This window comes from Neolamprologus brichardi, chromosome 6 (assembly GCF_056152115.1).
Source record: "Neolamprologus brichardi isolate AB-2024 chromosome 6, ASM5615211v1, whole genome shotgun sequence".
Taxonomy (NCBI): domain Eukaryota; kingdom Metazoa; phylum Chordata; class Actinopteri; order Cichliformes; family Cichlidae; genus Neolamprologus; species Neolamprologus brichardi.
The window spans coordinates 8,221,359-8,241,613 of record NC_142109.1 but is presented as its reverse complement, the minus strand read 5'-3'; the positions used below and the strand labels follow the sequence as shown (position 1 = coordinate 8,241,613).

The window sequence follows — 20,255 nt, the reverse complement described above, 5'->3', positions numbered from 1 at the left end:
CAGATACAAGGACTAAACTAAAAATGTGTGAAAAAAAGTAGCTAAAGCCCAAAAGAAAATGACCTTCTGAAGACCTGGAGAACTATTGCTCAAGACCACATAAAAAATTACCAGAAAGTCTGGCTTCTTGGAAGCAAAATATAAAGAAATGACAGATCTAACCGTTCTCATTTAGTCGTTATTCCTCTTGCTTATATTGGCCGTTGTTGCTGCTGCTACACTTTCTTTGCCACTTTTTCCTACACTCTCAAAATAACCTTGTTCAAAATCTCTCTTGCCCACTCCACCAGTTTAAGCCAACCTGCCCCTTTTCCCTGTTCTTTAAATCCACTGCGATCTGTCACTGTGCATTTCAGGCTCTATGTTGGTACATTTGGACTGTTCAGGCTGGATGTGTGTCATCCAAACTCTGATCCAAAGTCTCTATCTCAACACCACCATCCTAGCCTTCCAAACGATCCCTCCGTATTAAAATGGTATATTGTCAATATTTTACAAGAGGCTCGATGACAAAATAGAATATAATATTGTGTAACTGAACATATTTTTAAGCAAAGCTTCACATGCTCTCAGCACAAAAAGTCTTGTTTCACTGAACTCTAAAATGCAAAGGGTTGCATGCAAATATAATTTTACTTTCTTGATATAAAGAGCAACAGTTCCTCCTTCATTTCATCAACAATAAATGCCTTTATAGAGTCGTTTGTAAATGCTGGCTAATCACCCTTAGTTTGTGTATGTGGGGATATACCCACATTCATAATGCTAAGTGCCCAGAGTGAGGGACAAAAACAATATCCATGTGCAAAGTATTTGAAAATGAAAGTGCATGACCTAAATTGGGACCGATGGTCTGTTGCCCTGCTACAATTTGTCTGGCTTATTTCCAAACACTGTTGTTATTTGCTCAGACTTGGCAGTAGTTTGTAATTCTTCAAAAAAAGGGAAAGTCAGCAAATGCAGATGCCGTGAACAAAGTGGATTATGTATTATGATTAAAGTCTCTGGGTCCACCTGTCACAGGATATTGTTGTGGGCCAAATGCTAGTAAAATTAATTATAGATTTAAAGTAGTGCATTTCTGCAGAAAAAAAACCCAGGAAGAGCTGCTAGCTTCTGAAAGAAGGTCATTTTCTTTCTTTTCTTGGATGATATCTGTTCAGCGAGAGGCATTCGGGATCTCAAGACTCTTCTTTGGTACTAAAAACATGAAAACAACATGAGTTACCAAGATGACAGTGCACTTGGGTTGATTTGATAAGTAGCTATTGGTTCACCAAGACACACTAAGTGGATAACAGGCAAAGGTGAAAACTTCCTCTGCTTTAAAGAAGAAGAAAAAAAGCGGTGCGCTGCAATAATTCACCTGGTGCAGATGATAGGATTTAACAGCAGAAGTGCTGGAGGCAACTTTGCTGATTTTATTTATCCGTCCTAAACTCAGTAAGACTTTCTGTGTTTTGTGACTGTAAGATTGCAGTCCAGGTCCTGCAATTTGGCTTCAGTATTGGATCTTAACAATTTCGTCCCACCTTTTTTGTCATAATGCAGCTCCATCGACTTTGCCCCGGAGCTCGGACACAGCCGCTGCAGCTGCCGTCTCTGCCTCGCTGCCATTAACTCATCTGTAATCTTTAGTGCTTGGTCCAAAGTTGCAGTAAACAGTTTTGCTTGCTTGCAACTTGGAGTTTTATTATCCAGTAATCATGTAACACATTGCCAGTAAACTGCACACAGCTGGACAATAAATTCTCTGTCGAGCTTTCACTCGACAGAGTTTGCACTTTTTTTCACCTTTTCTATCTAAAACAGCTGTTTTGTTTGAACCCCTGGTACATTAATAAGATCTTCAGGTTACCATGTAACAAAGAAGGTCACAATTACTGAACATAGTGAACCTTCAGTTGTTATTTAACAATCTCAGCTGGATCGATTGCTCAAATACTTAGCTGTTGCACTTTAGACAGGATACAAAGTGACAACAGCACTGATATGTGTATCACGTTTCCCGCTGATACAGACACAGATCAAATCATCTGTGTCACATCTGGTTTGCCCGTGTTTTTTTTTTTTTGGTTGTTGTTTCCTCTAATGTTGCTCTACTTTGTCATCCTGGCTGATGAAATGTTTGTAGTTTTACATAAAAAGCCCGCGCTGGGCTCCTTTGACAGTGCAATCAAACATTTTTAAACTCTCAGATCAAGAAAATTCCAGCAGCATCCTTCATCAGCTCTGCTGGGTGCTTTAAATTCAGTCTTGTCTCAAGTATGAAGCGGTTTGTCTTTCTTAAAATTTGAATAGTGCATCGCTGCCCGTCCTGGACTAAACTGCTGCTGAAATTTCCAAAGCAAATCTGCAGGACAGGCTCAATGGCACAATGGATCAAATACTGTGTCTCTGTGTGTAAGCATAAACATGTGGTTAAACAGAGCTTAATTTGAACAATCTGAACTCATTCGAGAAAGTTAAATCACCTGGAAACAGCTCATATTTCCTATAAGTTTACTTACTCTTGATTGATAACTTAATTGATTTGATCAGACTGACTGACATATCTTCCTAGTAACCATCCTCAGAATCTGAAGATGTTTCTAGAAGGTATTTTGTTGTAACACTGCAGACCTGCCACTGAGGTACAGCCTGTTCATACTGAATGGTATTTGTGATTGTTTTGAACGAATTCGGGTTATCCTGGCACATTTTCAAAGTCTGAGCCCTGTCCCTGCTTTTTCTTTTTACCGTTGTGTCTTCTAGTGTGTGCCACTGTGTGTCTCTCTCCGTCCATGTGTGCTTTCCTTGTCACGTTTTGCAAGGATAGTTTATAAAAAAACAACCTGGGATTTGTTGCATATTTCTGCTAACACACAAACAGACAGGGAAACAGAGAGAAAATATCCCATTTATAGTCTTCTAGTTCCTGTCCCCCACAGCTTGATGCCTCCACTGCCGTGTTTGACTGTAGGGGTGGTATTAATGAGGTGATGCTCAGCGCCTAGTTTCCTCCAAACATGCCGCTTCAAATTGCGGCCAAATGGTTGAATCATCATTTCATCAGACCAACGGATTTCCCCTTCTAGTGGTCGTTCAGGTGGCCTCTGGCAAAACTCCCAGCATGTTGTGATGTGCCTGTTAGTGAGGAATAACGTCCATCTGGCCACTCCACCATTAAGGTATAATTGGTGCTGCACTGAAGGCTGTCCTTGTAGAAGGTTCTCCTATAGCCAACAAGGAGCTACAGTATGGCTCTCATCCATCCCTTATTACTCATTTTGACTGGGTTTTCAGTTTGACTGTTGGTTGCTTCACACTTCTTCTGTTCAAAGTAAATTTGTTTGAAATTCCTTTCAATGCTTAAAGTATTGTCTTGTATCGATCCCCAGATCTGTGCCTTGACACAGTCCTGTCTTGCAGGCCTATGGACTGCTGACTTGACCTAACAACTCTCATGATAATGTTCAATATTTTATCCACCCTTAGGTACCCAGAGTTGTTAGGTTTTTTTCTCCTGTACATCACCACAGTGGATTTTAGGTCAGACACTCACCATGTGGCAGACTTTCAACTTTAATTCAAAGGGTTTAATCAAAGTACTGCATGACCCGTTCATGAATTGGACATTGGACAATTGACTGATAAAATAGCTTCATGGCCAAGTGAGGCCTGTTCCTTCAGTAGATCACAGCAAATTAGGCAAATAAAAGATCTGGAGTTGATTCAAAGAGTTGAATTTGGAGCTCTGGTAGTCACGAAACTGTTCATCAAACAACTGTCTTGTTACTTTCGATCCTCTGAGAATGAGGGACTGGATATAAAACTGGCTGTAATTCCAAAACGTTTTTTTTTATTATTATTATTTTAAAGCATAAAGCCTTATTTTTGAACTAAAGCTAAAAGTCTGGATTTTAACCACATCTTAATTGTTTAACTTAAGATCCACTGTGGTGACACACAGAGACAAAAACTACAAAAACTATGTCATTTCCCAAAAATACTCTCAAGAACCCAGCTATAGTATTTGAGGTTACATAACTGTAGCATTAAATACACCATATCTGTTCTATAATATATGTGTGAAATGCTTCCTGTGGCCACTGGAAGGTGCTGTCACAATAAATGGGGTCGAATTAACACAGAATTCATTGTTATCAGTTTCAGTATTTCATTCCATACACAGAGTGAATGATTGTTGGTTGTGCAACCAACACAGAGTGATTGTGAACAGTTCATCAGCTTGATGGTGTTGACACTACAGGGAGGTAAAAATACTGATTTGTTGAAAAGTTGGCTTGAATTGAAAAAGGAGTGACAGCACGCTGACAGGTATAAAACATTCATCAAAGCACATCAATGCAATTCAATTCAATTCATTTCAATTCAGTTTTATTTATATAGCGCCAAATCACAACAACAGTCGCCTCAAGGTGCTTTATATTGCAAGGTAGACCCCACAATAATACATACAGAGAGAAACCCAACAATCACATGACCTCCTATGAGCAAGCACTTTGGCAACAGTGGGAAGGAAAAACTCCCTTTTAACAGGAAGAAACCTCCAGCAGAACCAGGCTCAGCCAGGGGCGGGGCCATCTGCAGCAACCAATTGGAGTGAGAGAAGGAAGGATAAAAGCCAATGGCTGCAGTTAACATTTTTAATGGCTTCTTACACTCACTTCATAATGAAGAAGTGTTACGTATGTTCTCCGTGAGTAGCTATGCTAGAGGAACAAAAGTAGTGCGACCACAAACAAAAGTTGCCAATGTCCCCTGGTGACAATACACAGCTACAACACGTAGACGATAATCTGCAAAGCTCCATGTAGGAGCGCTGCCATAACCGCGCCAGTCACTTAAGCTGCTTGAACAAACATCTTACTGGGGCTGGGAGGGATCCGTCTATTTATGCTTTTTGAAAAATCTATACACGCCTCAGTTTCTGGCACGAAAAACATTGAGGATAAAAACTGGAATTTCTTATTCTATCTGTTTCATGAATTTGTTGATGCTCTCACTAAGTGCGAGTGAGAATCGGCGAGTGCCTGCTTTGTAAATGTGTGTCTGGATAATGGAGAGTCCAGTGATTGATGGAAAGGTTAATCATTCTAGACAGATGGTATGTGCTGCTAAATCAGCATGAGGTGAAGTCAGTGAGTGTGTACGTGTGTGCGTGTATATCAAGGCGTTCATGTCCGCTTAAGCTGTAATGAGCCGGTTTTCTCTGTGAGGGAAGGAGGACCGGGCCATTCAGGCATCATGGGAACCAGCAGCCTCATTATTTTCAGAGAACGTAGACAAAACGTATTAGAGAAAACAGCGTATTCATTTCCTAGCTTGTGTGTGGGGAAGGTGTTTGCGACTGAAAACATAAAGCAAGCTGAGTTCAACAGCTCATTGCACCAGAGCTTCATAGAAATCTCCAGTAACACTACCAAGGTTACTTCATAGAAACTGTGAATCCAGACGTGTGATTGGAATGACCTGATATGAAGAGGTCGAGTGCATCTGTGCATCTGTGCGTGTGTAATGAATCTGATGAGGCTCATGCAACCTTTTTGTCTAGACCTCATAAAGATCTGTTGACCCAAGCTGACTTTCACGCTAACACATGCACACTTTCACTGCACACCTTGCTGATCAGCTTAGACATGCTCAATGCAGCTGCAACATTTCCATGCCTTTCATACATAAAACATGGCTTCTGTGTAAACAGAATACCTTCACATGAGTAAACTAAAGCGCAGCCTCCCCCGACGTGAGTGCACACACGAACGCTTTCACACACACGCTTGAAAGGATGGAGGAGGCAGCGGCAGGCCATAGCTAGGAGCTAGGGCAATGTGATAAATGTGTTTGTACGTCTCATATAAGCTCAAGAATGTGGATACACACAGTGGAGGCGAGGAAGGAGAGTGAAGGAGGAGGAGGAGTGGGTGGCCGAAGGAGGTTGTGAATGAGGAGAGAAAAGCAAAAGACTTTTGTCATCTCAGTCACAACTTGAGGGTGATATTTTATTAATGTTGCTAATATCAATATTACTACTGCCAATAATATATTAAAGACTAGAATGATTTATTAACACCATAACAAGACAGCAATCAAATTACTCAGTGACAATAGACTGTTGAGGTCAGGCAATGATAACACCCGGGTAATTGCAATATGGTCTTCTTCAGTGACAGAATGGAAAGTTTGAAGATCGATATTTCAAACAAAACAAACAAAACAACTGAGACGTCATTCTCTGCTGCCGCTCTTTAAATGCTTTGTGGAGAATCGCATGCTCTACGCGGTTTGACAGACATCTCCGAGGCGCCGCATCAGAGCTTCATTTCCATGGCTCCACTCAGGCACAAATAATCAGTTTGACCAGTGTCATATTTCAACACTGCTTCCTTCTTTGTTATGCCAACCTCCTCACATTCTCCGTATTATGCTACTGCCGTCGAATACTTGGCAGAGGTGCTCATATTAAAAGGTCCATTCAGCACCAATCAGATGCATTGAAATGCCTGCTGCTCTTTTTATATCTCTGTTGAACATGAAGTACAGCCGTAAAATTAGAGGCTACCGAGTGCGCAAACTACCAGAAAGAGACGGAGAATATTGCAGACGAATGATCAGACAGGAAAGGAAAAAGATGCTGTTCATAAAACTCGCTTGGATCATATTCTACGCTTTTATTTCCAATGACCAACTGTTTGTTTTATTTTGCTCATTGTAAAAACAACAAAACAAAAGAAAAAAGGTTGGTATGAATCCCAGACAGAGTTCACATCATATTTTTTATAGAATAATAACTTCATGAAAATCTGGCTGTAACCTTTGTGGTCTAACATTTTCCACAAAACATTAAAACAGTACAGCAATTTTTTCAAAGCTGAGTGTAACCAATTCATCTAACTACACTCACATACACTGATGGCAAACCAGGGTAGTGGATACAGCTGGGCAACAAGAAACAAGTGACGACAATCAAGACAGGAATGAACTGAACTGAAAAATAAAGTGGAGAACACAAGATGAAGATGAAGACTGAATTTTTTTTCTTTTTTTATTGGAGTGCATCATGTTATAACAAAGTTCACCTTTGCTCACCTTCAACGTGCAGCTATTTCAGCACAGAACTGAGCTGTAACTCACACACAGTGATGGAAAGCATACAATAAATCCAAGTAGGAATCTGAGGCACAACCAAGCAAATCATGGTCTGAATGCTTACCCAAGAGGAGCATTGTAGACTTTCTATAGGCTTCCTCTTATTACTCTTTTTGTCGTATTTCTTTATTTATTTTACAATATTATTCACATTATTATCTGTGTGTGTATTGTGTTGGAGTGGGCAGGGGGTGAAGGCCAGGTTGGTGAAAGGAGAAGAAGAACGAGGAACAAAAAAAGAAAAAGGGGGTAAAGCCAACAGACATAAACACAGTGTTTGTCATGAGCATCATGTCATTACATGCTAACAGGGGGCAGGAAGGACAAAAACATGGCATGATACACTAATAACGCTAAAAATGTATTCTTATTGATTTATTTAGGCAGCAGTAAATTAAACTAGTCCTATGATGATCATTTCCATATTTTCTTTATGTTTCCCACTAAAAGTATCTTTGCATGAGTCACGATTCAAAATATAATGGTGCAGCTTCCAGACAGAAGTTGCCCACTTCAGCTTCTGTCTGGAACAAGCTGTTTCAGCTCCTTTCCTCTTAAGTTTCTTTCTTCTGTCTGGCTGCTCTTCAACAAACAAAAGGTTTGGTGGGGCAGCAGGTGGGTGGTGCTGCTGTGCACACACAGACCACACTGAGCATATCCTCTCAGTGACGTTATACAAAGACAAGAAAAAAGTGTCCCACACTGTTAGGAGCAGTGCAATTTTGTTTTATGGTGATTACCTGCACACATGCTAACCTCCTTAGTTAAAATGTTGCACACGTGACTTCAGACACCTATCAGCAGACTCACAAGAATATTTTCCGAGGCTTATCACGTGTAGCACACAGGAGGAGAAAGTCAGCTTCATGCACATTTTTAGTGGAAATACTGATTAAGTCAAGACCGCTGTCCTTTTAGAGCCACGTGATGACCACTCACTCACCGTAAATACACAGAACCTGTACCAGAGCTGCTCTCACATCAGAACAGCTGGACATAAGTAGGTGAGATAATATTTGCTTGTCGCATGCAGTTCCATCAGGTAATGTCTAGAAAAGTTCAGGGTAATATATATACACCATGTGTGAAAACTTGAGATTGCACTGAAAGAACATTTTTCTGAGCCAAGAAAGAAATATTGTAGTTATTGTTGCTTTAGGCTGAGATTTTCCCCACCAGTCATCTAATATATAAAACTGAGCATATGGTTTTTGCTCTGGCAGGCCTCAAGTTCAAGCTCAGCTGCAAATCCGTGAATATCAGCTGATGTCGGTGCCAGCCAGCATTACCTAATGGTTCACCTGATGCTCTTCTAAGCATCCAACTGGCAAACATCTTATGAGGCATCCTGTTCAAAATAGTTCAACCTGCCTCCCAGCTCCTCCTTTTCATGTTATTTCTCCATTTATCAGTCATGTCTGTTATTATTATTATTATTGTTATCTCCCTGCAGCTGTCAGACTGTACAATCTGAACTGCTCCCAACAAACATAGATGTTTACATCAATGCTGTAACTCCAATAAGTTAGTTAATTAACCAATTCGCACTACAACCTGGTTTGCCTCTTACCTGTAATTATTTTTATTTAATCTAATAACTGTACAGTACTCTCTTTGTATATAGTAACCATTGTCCTTAATGTAAATATGTAAGAAAAATTGTGTATGTTTCTGTTCAGTGTCCTGTGTACTGTTTGTAGTATATTTGTCTTTTTGGCTGCTGTTACAACCAAATTTCCCCTTATGGGACAATTAAAGGATTATTCTATTCTATTCTATTCTATTCTATTCTATTCTATTCTATTCTATTATTGATACCATCTCTGTTCTGTGAGGGAATCTTGTTGCTTTGATTTGACTTTCCACATTTCCACATCGCTTGTAAAATCTTTTCTATACTGTAGCTAGTCTTGTTTTAACTTTGGAATATTCAATTTTAATTTAACATGACACTCGAGTGCCTTAGTTTTACTTACCTTCAGTTATGACATGTGCATTGAAGGGCAGGGAGGTCTGGATGCGGATCGATTAACAGTTTAGGTTTGACTGAAATGGTCCTGACGTGAACGCTTTTAGAATAAAAAGAATTTGCCCAAATCACTGAAACACTCGACTGGATGAAGAGCAAAGTTTCACTACATCAATATTCATGTGGTGAAACATCACTGGGCACTTTTACAAATCTATTCCAAATGAAGTACCATGCATTTGTGCCCGCTATCACAGGATCTACCTCTCAAACATCATTTGATGCTTGAAATGAGCTCTTTCTTTCCAGCCTCCTCACCTGCCTTCCTCATCACAGGAACAGAAATGTGCGCGGTGTATTTTTGGTTCCCTCTTCCGCAGACAGGTATTGTTTCGGATTCGTGACAAACGTAGAGTCGGGCTCTAAAGCGATGATGAGGGATTATTCTATTACTCATTTTCCCTCTCTGAAATAACCTACACGGGAATATTTAATATGGCTTTGGGTGGAAAGCATCTGACTAGACTGCAGATTTACAGCGAGGTTCTGACCATTTTGCATAATCCCAGGAGACATCTGTCTGTGTGAGTCCCACCTAGTACATTTCACATTTGAAGAATTTAAATGAGGCGCTTAAGGAGCAGACACACAAACAGACTTTTCTAAACACATACAGGCAAAGATGCTAATTTCCAACAGATAATCGGCTGTTCGCGGATAATCTCTGTTGCCCTAAAGCATGTACGCACTTTAAACCAGATTTTAATTCAAAAATAAACCATAACTGTTTAAGGTGTGTGTCTGTCTGCGCGTGTGAGTGCGCAGAGTAAATCCCAAGCCAAAATCTTTCCAGCTGCACTGCTGTTTATCTGTGTATCACTCACTTTATGGTATTTGTTCGCTGGTTTTTCCTTGTTTGCAGAACTCAGTGGATAAGAAGCACTTCTGTCTCAAGTTATGCCAGCCCTCCAAACACACACACGCACGCACGCACACACACGTTCGCAAGTCAGTTGTTACACTCCGTCCCTCTTCCTTGTCCTTGTAGTTCTTATAAATACAAATTACACGTCCTCATCCTCTTTGATTCCTTTTGTTAAGGTTTTGTGTTCCTCGCGTGTCCCGCCGCTAGATGATAGTCTGTAGCATCGCGGAGGTGTCTGTGCACATGCGGCGTAGATGTGTGGGCCCGTATTAAAGCGGGAAGAAGTTATGTGGCTGATTCTGATCTTCTTTCAAGTGTCAGCCGGCTCTGCATCAACTTCCCTCTGCCTGTCTTTTACTATGTCTGCCTCTCTTTCTACACCTGTCACCGCCATGCAACAGAGACAAATGAGCCTCACGGATGGTGACAGGATCTTTTCAAAACATTTTCCATCACCCTCATGTGTTTCTGTTTTTGCTTAACTTTCTGAAATAAACACATTTACTATTACATAAACAACACTACCAACGAGATAATTGGCAGTGCCCATTGCACCGTTTCTTCTCTCTCTCTGTCCCTCTGGACCAGATTTGATGAGATTTCTGTAGCATTGCACAAAAAGCTGCTGTTCTTTGGCTTCACAGAATAATCTTTCTCTCAGCACATATTGGACGGCTGAATTTGTTCAAAGCAGCTGATTTTGGGAGCTCACGCACAGAAGAACGTAGGCTGTGGAATCGATTATAGGGCTAGTTATTAAAACAGTTAAATAACTGACCTTTAGTGAACTCAGCAAGTCTCCGCTGGGGTTCGAATAGGAGAAAATGCTAGAGGTGGAACTTTTAATGAATTAATTCAGGTGTGTGACCTGACTGGATAATTAGGAAAGCAAACAGGAGATTAGGCGAGTAATCCAGATGGTATTGAAGCAATAGATCAACAAAAGAGAAATAAATATCATTATTCTCTCACACAAAGGATCTAAATTCAATTGTCTAATTCAAACCTGTATGCACTGTTGCATCAAGCATATGCAAACATCACGTCGCTGCATTTAAAATGCTTCATCCTTGTCATCATATCTGGTCTTTCCCTGTGTTTGGAAATTTTTGTATTTTGGTTTATTGGGTTCTTTTGTATTTTCTTAGTGTTTATGTGTTCTTTGTTTGTGACTATAGGCTCAGGTACGATTCCTGTTTTGACTTTATTTTTCTTCCTTGTACTTTGTCTCTATTCTTGCTACTTATATCCTTAAATCCATGGTTTCTTTTACTCAATTCAGCTGCTAGTCTCATCTTTCTTTCTCATTTTTCTGTGTTCTCTACTTTATTAGTTCATTCCTGTGTCAGCGTTCCTTGGATGAGTTAGAGTTGTTCATTTCCTGTCTTGATTGTCCCTAGTTTTTTCTTGTTACAAAGTTGTATGGATTTCCATCAGTGTGTGTGTGCGCAAATGTCCACATGTTCACAAGTATTTTCTTTTGCCTTTTTTTATATACGTATTTACTAGGGGTGCAACAATACTCGTATCGATATTGAACCGTTCGATACAGTGCTTTCGGTTCGGTATGCATATGTATCAAACAATACAGCGCAAGCTAGCTAGACAGCTTGTTGCAACATGGCAAATTGAACCTCCCCCACCCTCATTCAGATCTGGCCTTTGGAACTATTTTGGTTTTCATGTGACGTATGACCCTGAAGGTAAGCGTGTCATGGACTAAAGTAAAACAGTATGTCATATGTGCCACGCAATGCTCAATTGGTGGGAACTAGTGCGTTAGCGCAGTTAGCTTGTTAACGTGTTGACGCCGTCCAGCCCCACACACGGGGCAATCCACGGTAACTCGTTAACGGAGATTTGCCGCGCTATGGTGTTAATGTCATTTTAACAAGATTAACGCTGACAGAACTAGTGGGAACACAACGACATTTAGACAGCCGTTAGCACATGATTCTCCTGAACATTTTTTTGTATCGAAAAAATATCGAACCGTGACACCAAAGTATCGAACCGTGAATTTTGTGTATTTACCATAGGTATTTTTTTTAAAGTTTCTGTAAAATGATTTTCAGGAGCTCCGTTTATGTGTCTGGATGGAAGAGAAACTGAGATTTTGTCCTGCAGTATCAAAGGTGTTTGCATCTTTCGTTGATGTTGGATTGTGCACTGATTTATTACTTGTAATCTTCTGATTTATGCCAGCAGCTGTTGATTTTGCATGCTCTTAACAGCACTTGACATCATGTTTTTCTTTTTCATCTGGACTACGTGGAGCTTTAACTCAGCAGAAATTTGTTTACAGGGGTAAGGACAGAAAGACGTTTTCCCATAAACTTCTTTGGCTTTATTTTTCCTTCTATGGTGCATTCCTGATGTGTTCCTAATATTTGGATAACCTTGTTCTGATATGTTTTGCATTTGAGTTTTTCATTGGTCTGTGTTAAATTATTTATTTTGTTCATTTTTTATTTATGGACTTTGACATTTAGTTGTTTTTAACCCTGCCACCAGGATCTGGGTCCTGTCCCCTTCAAATAAAACAATCCTGTGTGAAAACAGTTGCACAATCATGACGATTCTGTATTGATGGTGCTGCAACAGCATCAGTGTTGCTAAAGCAACATATCTGCAACTGACCAGTCACGTTGCCATGTTGTCTGGGATATTTTGACTTCAAGACACTTTGGCAGTAACACTTTTAATACTGTGTTCAAGAAATGATTTTGTCCTACACTTAACCAAAGGAAAGTAAAAAACTCAAAACAAATAAGTCTTAATCAGGTGAAGTCAAATCAGATCAAAATTAGAAAGCAACACTGATTAAAAGCCAGGAGGCCTGTAAGACACAGAAACACACTGATTGCCAAGTAGTCCAACTTGGCATTTTTGCCAGTGAGGCTTATTTGGCATAAAGCCCTGCAAGCAAACTTCACACTTCCAACTACTCTGCTATCTCACCAGTCTGGTGTTTTCCCCAAGTCCCAAATCTATGGCATCGCAGCGGTGTGATAGGTCAACCTCATCGAAGTTTCCTGAAGCAATATTAATCATAACACTGTAGGAACAGCAACACTGGGGCAGTAATGGATACTCCAAAAACAATTATAAAAAACAAAAGGAACAAGTAAGACAAGTATTATATTACAAAGGTGTTGATGACATTTCTCAGATTGCATGTCATGAAGATCTCTGAATCAGGGGACGATTTGTTTTAGAAAAAAAATGAAATCTCTGAAAACAATCTGCAATTGATGAAAACAGTTGTGTTTTTCCATTTGTGTCTGTCTTTGGCTGTTTCATAAATCATTCATGAAACCAATACCTCTTCTAATTAAAAAAAAAAAAAACAAACAGATTGATTTTCTGAAAATGACTCTTTGTTCACATTTAAAGATCCTTAAACCTTCAAAGAAAAGGTGAGCTGAACACTGAGCAGCAGAGACAAACAGGATTACGATGTCTTGTGCAAGAGTGTCCTGGGCCAAGATGGGCAGCGTTAGTCGCATTTTTTTGATGGGCTGCAGAAACCAGGGCAAGCAGAGGAAACCAGCACAAACACCAGGAGACAAAACTTGATATGAAGGAATTAAAAAGTTATAGGAGCCTGCTGTCTTTTCTGTGCCGTGTTTGCATGTAGTTCCCATGTCTGTGTAGGTTTACTTGTTGTGTCTCATCAGGATTGTTTGCTGTGCGAAAAGCTAAAGTTTTCTTGTTATTTTATATCTTTCTATTTTTCATTATGATTTCTGGTGACTTTTCTGAGCTGTTCCATCTCTGGATATAGTGCTTGGAAACTTGCACCCAGCTTATTTACTTCTTTTTCTCATTATATATGTTATGACCGCTTTGATTTTTATGGTGCTGCTGTTGCGTGGTGACCAAAATAACAACAACAGACATGCCCGCTGAAGGATCAAAGGCAGAGGATGACACACAGAGGATGTGAAGAAGGAAAGAAGTGATGAGGAAAAAAAGCTGAAGAGATATGAACTATATCTTCTATAATGTGCTGTCACTGGATGATGGATGCGAGAAACTGAGGATCCATCTGTGATGGTACAGTTATGTGTTTCAAAGAGGCATTACTCTGGATCTGATGCCGACTGTTGCCAGTTCCAAAACGTGAGGGTGACCATGAATAAATCCAAGCATGCCAAGTATAGAAGGGGATGATACTAATATGGTCACATTACCATGAAGGAAAACGTCTGCAGCACAAACTTTTACCCATGCAATTACATCTTGATGGCACCCCTAGATGCCCAGGAAGTTGTTTGCATCCCTCTCTATGCTAACATGCTAACCACAGGTAACCGCATCCAGGCTCCAGGATCTTCACACCGTTCACATCATAAGTGTAACTTTAACAAAAAAGTTTCTCAAATGAGAAATCAGACGCAATTTTGCATGTTTAGTTTGGTCTTCTTTGTCATTAATCCTCAGAATGGCAGTTCATTTGACAAAAAAATATATATATTGATGTTTACAAATAGCCCACATTCAGTCAGGTAGATACATGGATAATTAAAGTGTGGTGCCAGTGACGGCTGAGTGAAGAAATGCGTCTCCTGCTGTCGCTGTGCTTTATCAATAAACCAAGACGGATCTCCTCTGCGTGCCGCTCTGTCTAATTTGGATGTCTACCAGAGCCGACACCCAACCAGAGAGATATCAGATGTCACAGCGAGCTGCGCGTGATATTTCTTATTGCATCAAATCAACTTCAGGTTGTATTAAAGGAAAATAATCTTTATTCTGGCCTTTATAAAGAAGAAGCAAAAGACTATTCAAAATCAGTCCAGTCATATTTGTAAAATGAAAACAATAATTGTTGAAAAATCCTTTGTTTTTTTTAAATTAAAAGGTTTTCTTCATGATTTTTTTGTTTTCATAGAAAATAAATTTTCCTGCAAATTAAAATTCAAAGGAAATGCCCTTGTGTGATGATCTCAGTGCTGAACTGTTCAATTTCTCATCATTACCAGTTTTTGCTTCATTACAATCTTGTTGGATTTTTAAGGCATTTATTTGATATAACTCCTGTTTTTAATCATATGAAAAACAACCAAACAAAACAAAGACACAACTCCCCACGCTGCATGGCTAAACCTAAGCAGGGATCTTAGCTACCACTATAAAGGACTGCTGAGACACCCCTACTAAATCTGCTCTGAGCATGAAGCTCAATCATGATCGTGTGCCAGAAAATAGGACTTGGTCTATCCTCATTCTTGCAGTGTCAGCGTTTACTAACAGCCCCGAAGCAGCCTTTGTATCATTACGCACCATTACATACTGTGAGTCCTAACAGCCCTGTGATTGATCACTCATGAGCTGGTATAATTTATGATGTCATGCGTGTTTTCCTGCATCTTTTCTCCTTTTTTTTTTGGTACAGACAGTATGTAAATACATTTTCTTCAGCAGGAATGAAAGTCTCTGTGTGTTTTGACCACTGGCTGCACTGCATAGCCATGATGTGATTAACTAGCATGAGTCAAGCCAGACTCTGTAATGTTTACCATTAAAATCAAACAGCATCATTTTGGCTTTTCCCAATGATGTCTGTGGAGGGAAGCAGCCACTGAGTCAAACACCTCATTAACACCATCCTTGCAGTCTAACACGATGGTGGCAGCATCACGCTGTGGAGCGTTTCTACCACAGGGACAGGGAGGATGGTAAATGAAAAACATAAAACGGGACTGGATAAAAACATTTTTGTAATTACTTAAGTTCTTTGGCTGAGGAGAAAGTATATATTGCTATACCTTTAGCAGCAATCATGTTCTTTCCTTGTGTTCACTGAAGTTTGCAGGCAGTCATTTATGCACAGCTCTCCTGATCATTGACCAGGAGAATATGCTCACCTCAATGACTGCAGGGGGCGCTGTGACTGGAATACAAGACCAAATCATCACTCTTCCAGCAGCTGTATGAGGTGTTTGGTTTTCTCCAAGCATGGCGCTGTGCACGATTGCTGAATCTTATCTGCCTTTAGCCTCATCTGCCCAGAGGACATTGTTCCGGAGGTGTTGTGGTTTGTTCAGATGTACATTTGCAAACCTAACCTTTGATGTTGTTCTTAGGGAGAAAGGAGAGGCTTTCTCCTAGCAACCCTTCCAAATCAACCTTACGTGTTCAGTTTGTTTCTTATTGTGCTTCCTGGTGCGGCCTGTGGAGATTTATTTGAGCATTGCACAGTCCAACCTTGGGATCAGTCATGGGAAGATTGTGGCATTGTGCTAACACACACTGGTATGCTCCAGACCAGCAGGATACGGAAACGTCTGTTTTTGCAGCTGTGGTCACAGTTGCCAATGATTAATTAATGAAGTGGATTTGATTAGCATGGAGAGGCTGCTGCTTATTCTCTTAGTTCCCCAGAAATCGCTACTTTAACCTGTTGTTAAGTGAAACGTCAGAATTGTTAGTGGAATATTTTAGCCTTTCAGTCTAAAAACCCCCACATCTTTACTTTATAATTTTGGAGTCTTGTGTGTACATCAGTGGGGAAAAAGATAAGATTCGAATCCGTTTTAAGTCTAAAACAGAAACAAAGATGAAAACAAATATTAAATTAGTGTGTATCTGATGGTTTTGGATTTACAAAGCTCTAATACATCTTTCTGAAGTATATAGTAATGTTTCAGATGTCTGTATGTAGAAGTTAATTGCTGGTGACTTTTCCCTTTTTCACAAAAAAGAGTGAAAAAATAGACTATTTATGTAGCAAAATGTCTTGTATATTTCCTTCTTTTTCTTTATACAGTGAATAACTCCTTCACTGTGCTTCATGAATCCTAGGAGGTGGACGATCCTTCACCCCAGAGCTGGTTGATGCAGGTTGCTGCCCCTTCCTGAGCCTGGTCTTTCTGGATTGTTCTCCTGCTTTCCCTCAGCCCATCAACAGATCATTTTTTATTTATCATCATTGTCATTGTGTCTTCTATCCTGTCCTTCTCTGAGCCTTTCTTCCCATTAAAAGGGAGTTCTTGTTTCCCACTGTCACCAAGTGCTTGCTCATACGGGTTTGTTTTATTGTTGGAGTTTTCTCTCTATTATTGTAAGGTTTTTAGTTTACAATATAAAACTGTATAAAGCCGTTGGTATAATTTGGGGCTATATTAAAATAAAACAGAATCGAATTAAACTCGCAAACATACATAACATAGCTTCATCTCAGACAACAACTCAGTAATAAAATGCTTATTTTAAACTGAAATGTAAATGTCAGCATTAAAAATCTAATGCTACATAATATATAAAGGTCTCCGAAAGCAGAATCAGGTTTTCTTTTGAGCCTGTAGCTCCCACACTGGCACACCTTTGAGACTCAACTTAACATGTTGTCCAAATTCAACAATGCACACAAATCCACATGCGCTGATAACAAAATGTGTGGATATGCGTGGATGCATGGTGGTGTACGCACACACTAACACATGGGAAACAGTCTAATTTCTCAGTGGAAAGCAGCATGTCTTTGTATGTAAATTCATGTACTCATTGTTGTGCCTGCGTGGCTCACAAGACAGATGAAGCAGCACTTGTCTCCCCAGTCAGATAATCTGCTCTCCTGTAATTTAAAATTCCACTTTCTCCTAAAAAAATCTCTCGTCGCAGCAAACACACTCCCCTGTTCACACCCGAACAGCCCTCTTCCTCTCCCCTGTCCCCTTTTCCTCTCTTTATCTTTTCTTCTCTCTATCACACACACAGGCTGGTGCCAAGTTGTTAAATTTGAGCTCTCCATCTACTTTCCTATACAGACAAACACACACAGACACACACTCTCGCTCACACACATGCACAAACAGAGGCAAACACACAGCCTTGCAAAAATAGCATTCATCTCTGATTCTGGGCTCAAAGATGAGAATACTTTGGCAGGAATCTATCACTCTGTCACACACACACACACACACACACACACACACAGGGAGAGACAAGCATAATCTCTCGCTTTCTATCTCACCACTCAAATTGAATCTGCGGTCTTGACAGGCCAAGAGGACAGGGACGACGAATAAAAATCACCTCATTACGCACATACACATCCCTCACACACACATACGCAGACAAACGTAGGCAAGCAGGTCATTCACATGCATTAGGGATGGGAATAGAGAAGCCTTGAATCTTGGTCAAACACCATTTGGTGTGTAAATGCTGACAGACGAGGGTAGCCACATTTGTGTCTGGAGGATCAGACACGGTGTTTGGCAGAGAGGCTGGAATAATGGAGGGACGGACGGAGGCACAATGGTGTGTACATTTGTGCAGGATGAAAATAATGATGATAATGATTAGTCTGATGAAAGAAGGTCACAGTGACAATATAAGCAGTGAAACTGATGATAATGATAGTGTTCTGTCAACCATTATCTCCTTTTGATCATCGATCCTGGCACACTGGGTGGATACAATCATAATAAGATGTGCAAAGCCTCCTGCTGTTAATTTTGTTTTAGGAATCTTTTAGTTTGCGCTCGGCTCTGACAGACAAGGACTGTTTAAAGAATGAAATGTACGCCACTGGATGAATACTGCTGTGTACAAATAGGCAACAGTGTGTTGTCAAAAAAGCTACAGGCCACAGGGAGCATCGCAAACAAACACTGAAGGCTGACACACTGTCGCCCGCTAAGAATCGACAAAGAGCACTTTCACAGGAAGCGGCAATAATTACAGAGCAGGTATCAAACCTGTGAACTGTCTCATGAAAATAGGTTTGAATTCAAAATACACAGAAAATTAGCACTACTGGCAGCTAATCCTCGAGACCCTTTACATACAGAAGCTTTGTCATGAGTTTATCATTCTGATCATTATATAATCAACATTTTAAATGAATGATCAGTCTAGCATTAATTTCACTTAAGTATATCATTGATGGCTGTTAATAAACACTGAAGTGACGATTAACAATGTCATTAATAGTGTTTGTTTGTCATTAGTTAGTTAGACATTTCGTGTAGCATGCCGAGGATAAGAGACAAGATTTATGTTTTGGATGTTTTGAGGTTTGACTTTACGTAATGTGTGCGACTCTGATTCCTGGTTATTGCCTCTGCATAAACATTGTTACTTTGTTAACTTTAAACAAAGAAGAATTCCAGCATTATAATATGATCGTCAACCATTATCACTGTCATCCATGAATCCTCTGCCTCTTATCTTTATCAGGGTGACACAGTAAGAGAAGGAATTTAGACCTCGCTAATTACTGGTTACAACCCTGCTTGACTTTAGACAAATCATGTTAAAGCTTCCGATTCAAAACACCATGCTGTAATGCTCAGTAGGGTAAGTTTGAAATATTGTGGTATTTTCACTCTAAGCACAGCTCCAATTTGAGTGTACAATAAACACGTCTAGATTTTTCTGTTACCAGTCCCGTGTCCTTGGGTGGCCGTAACCCTTAAACTTTGACAGCTCACAATTTCTCATAAAGGGAAGAGATAATAGGATTTTTCATCTCTCCTCTGTGTTTGTGTCATGAACATTTTCTCCAAGGAAATAAAGGGTAAATCATGTGATGAATTACCTTTTCACCGCGTTGCATGCCTGTTTATGTATGTGTGTGTTTGTATTTTGTGCATTTGTCTGAAATGTTTGCCGCATGCCACTTTTGGTCTAAACTGTTAAAGCGCTGCTTTGTATTCTGCAGATGTCTTCTCATCCAGCAGTGAAGGTTGGCGTTTAAAAGCAGAGACAGGGAACAGAATGAAAAACCGACAGACACAAAGAGGAAGGGGGAAACTTTTTACCTTTGCAGATGGAGGTCTTTTCCAAACCAGCTGAGCCTTCAGTCTCAGAGCACTTTTCACATCACTAACAAAAAAGGGACAAAAAGTGGGAAAGGGAACAGGAAGAAGAAAATAGAGAGGGGTTAGTTTAGGTTAAAATGAAACAAGTCATTAAGCCCATTTAATGCCTCTAAAACAAGAAAGCTGAGCAGTTAGGATGCATCAGGAAAAACACAGGAGCTGCTTACTATAAGTCTGAATGTGCCATTTTCCTGCAGTTACGGTGCGAGAGTCGTCCAAAAAAATAATAATATGAATTAGATTTATATAACACATTTATAGGACATTAAAAAATCTATGTGTGTCAGAGAGGGAAGAGAGATTGACAGTGAAGTGGGACACAGTCATGGGAAAAAAGTGAGGAATTGTTGAAATAAGAGCTGTGTGAGAAAAC

General features: G+C 40.0%; 1 protein-coding gene across 2 annotated transcripts in view; it reads right to left on the bottom strand.

Annotated features, from left to right (window-relative positions):
- The window catches only part of LOC102788382 (protein ELFN1-like), a 129,602-nt gene that overhangs the window by 33,099 nt on the left and 76,248 nt on the right, over positions 1–20,255 (bottom strand). For both annotated transcript variants that reach the window (XM_006804330.3, XM_087841597.1), the window contains one exon: positions 19,823–19,886. The gene's annotated coding sequence lies outside the window, so the exon portion shown is untranslated. The remainder of the gene's footprint in view (positions 1–19,822; positions 19,887–20,255) is intronic.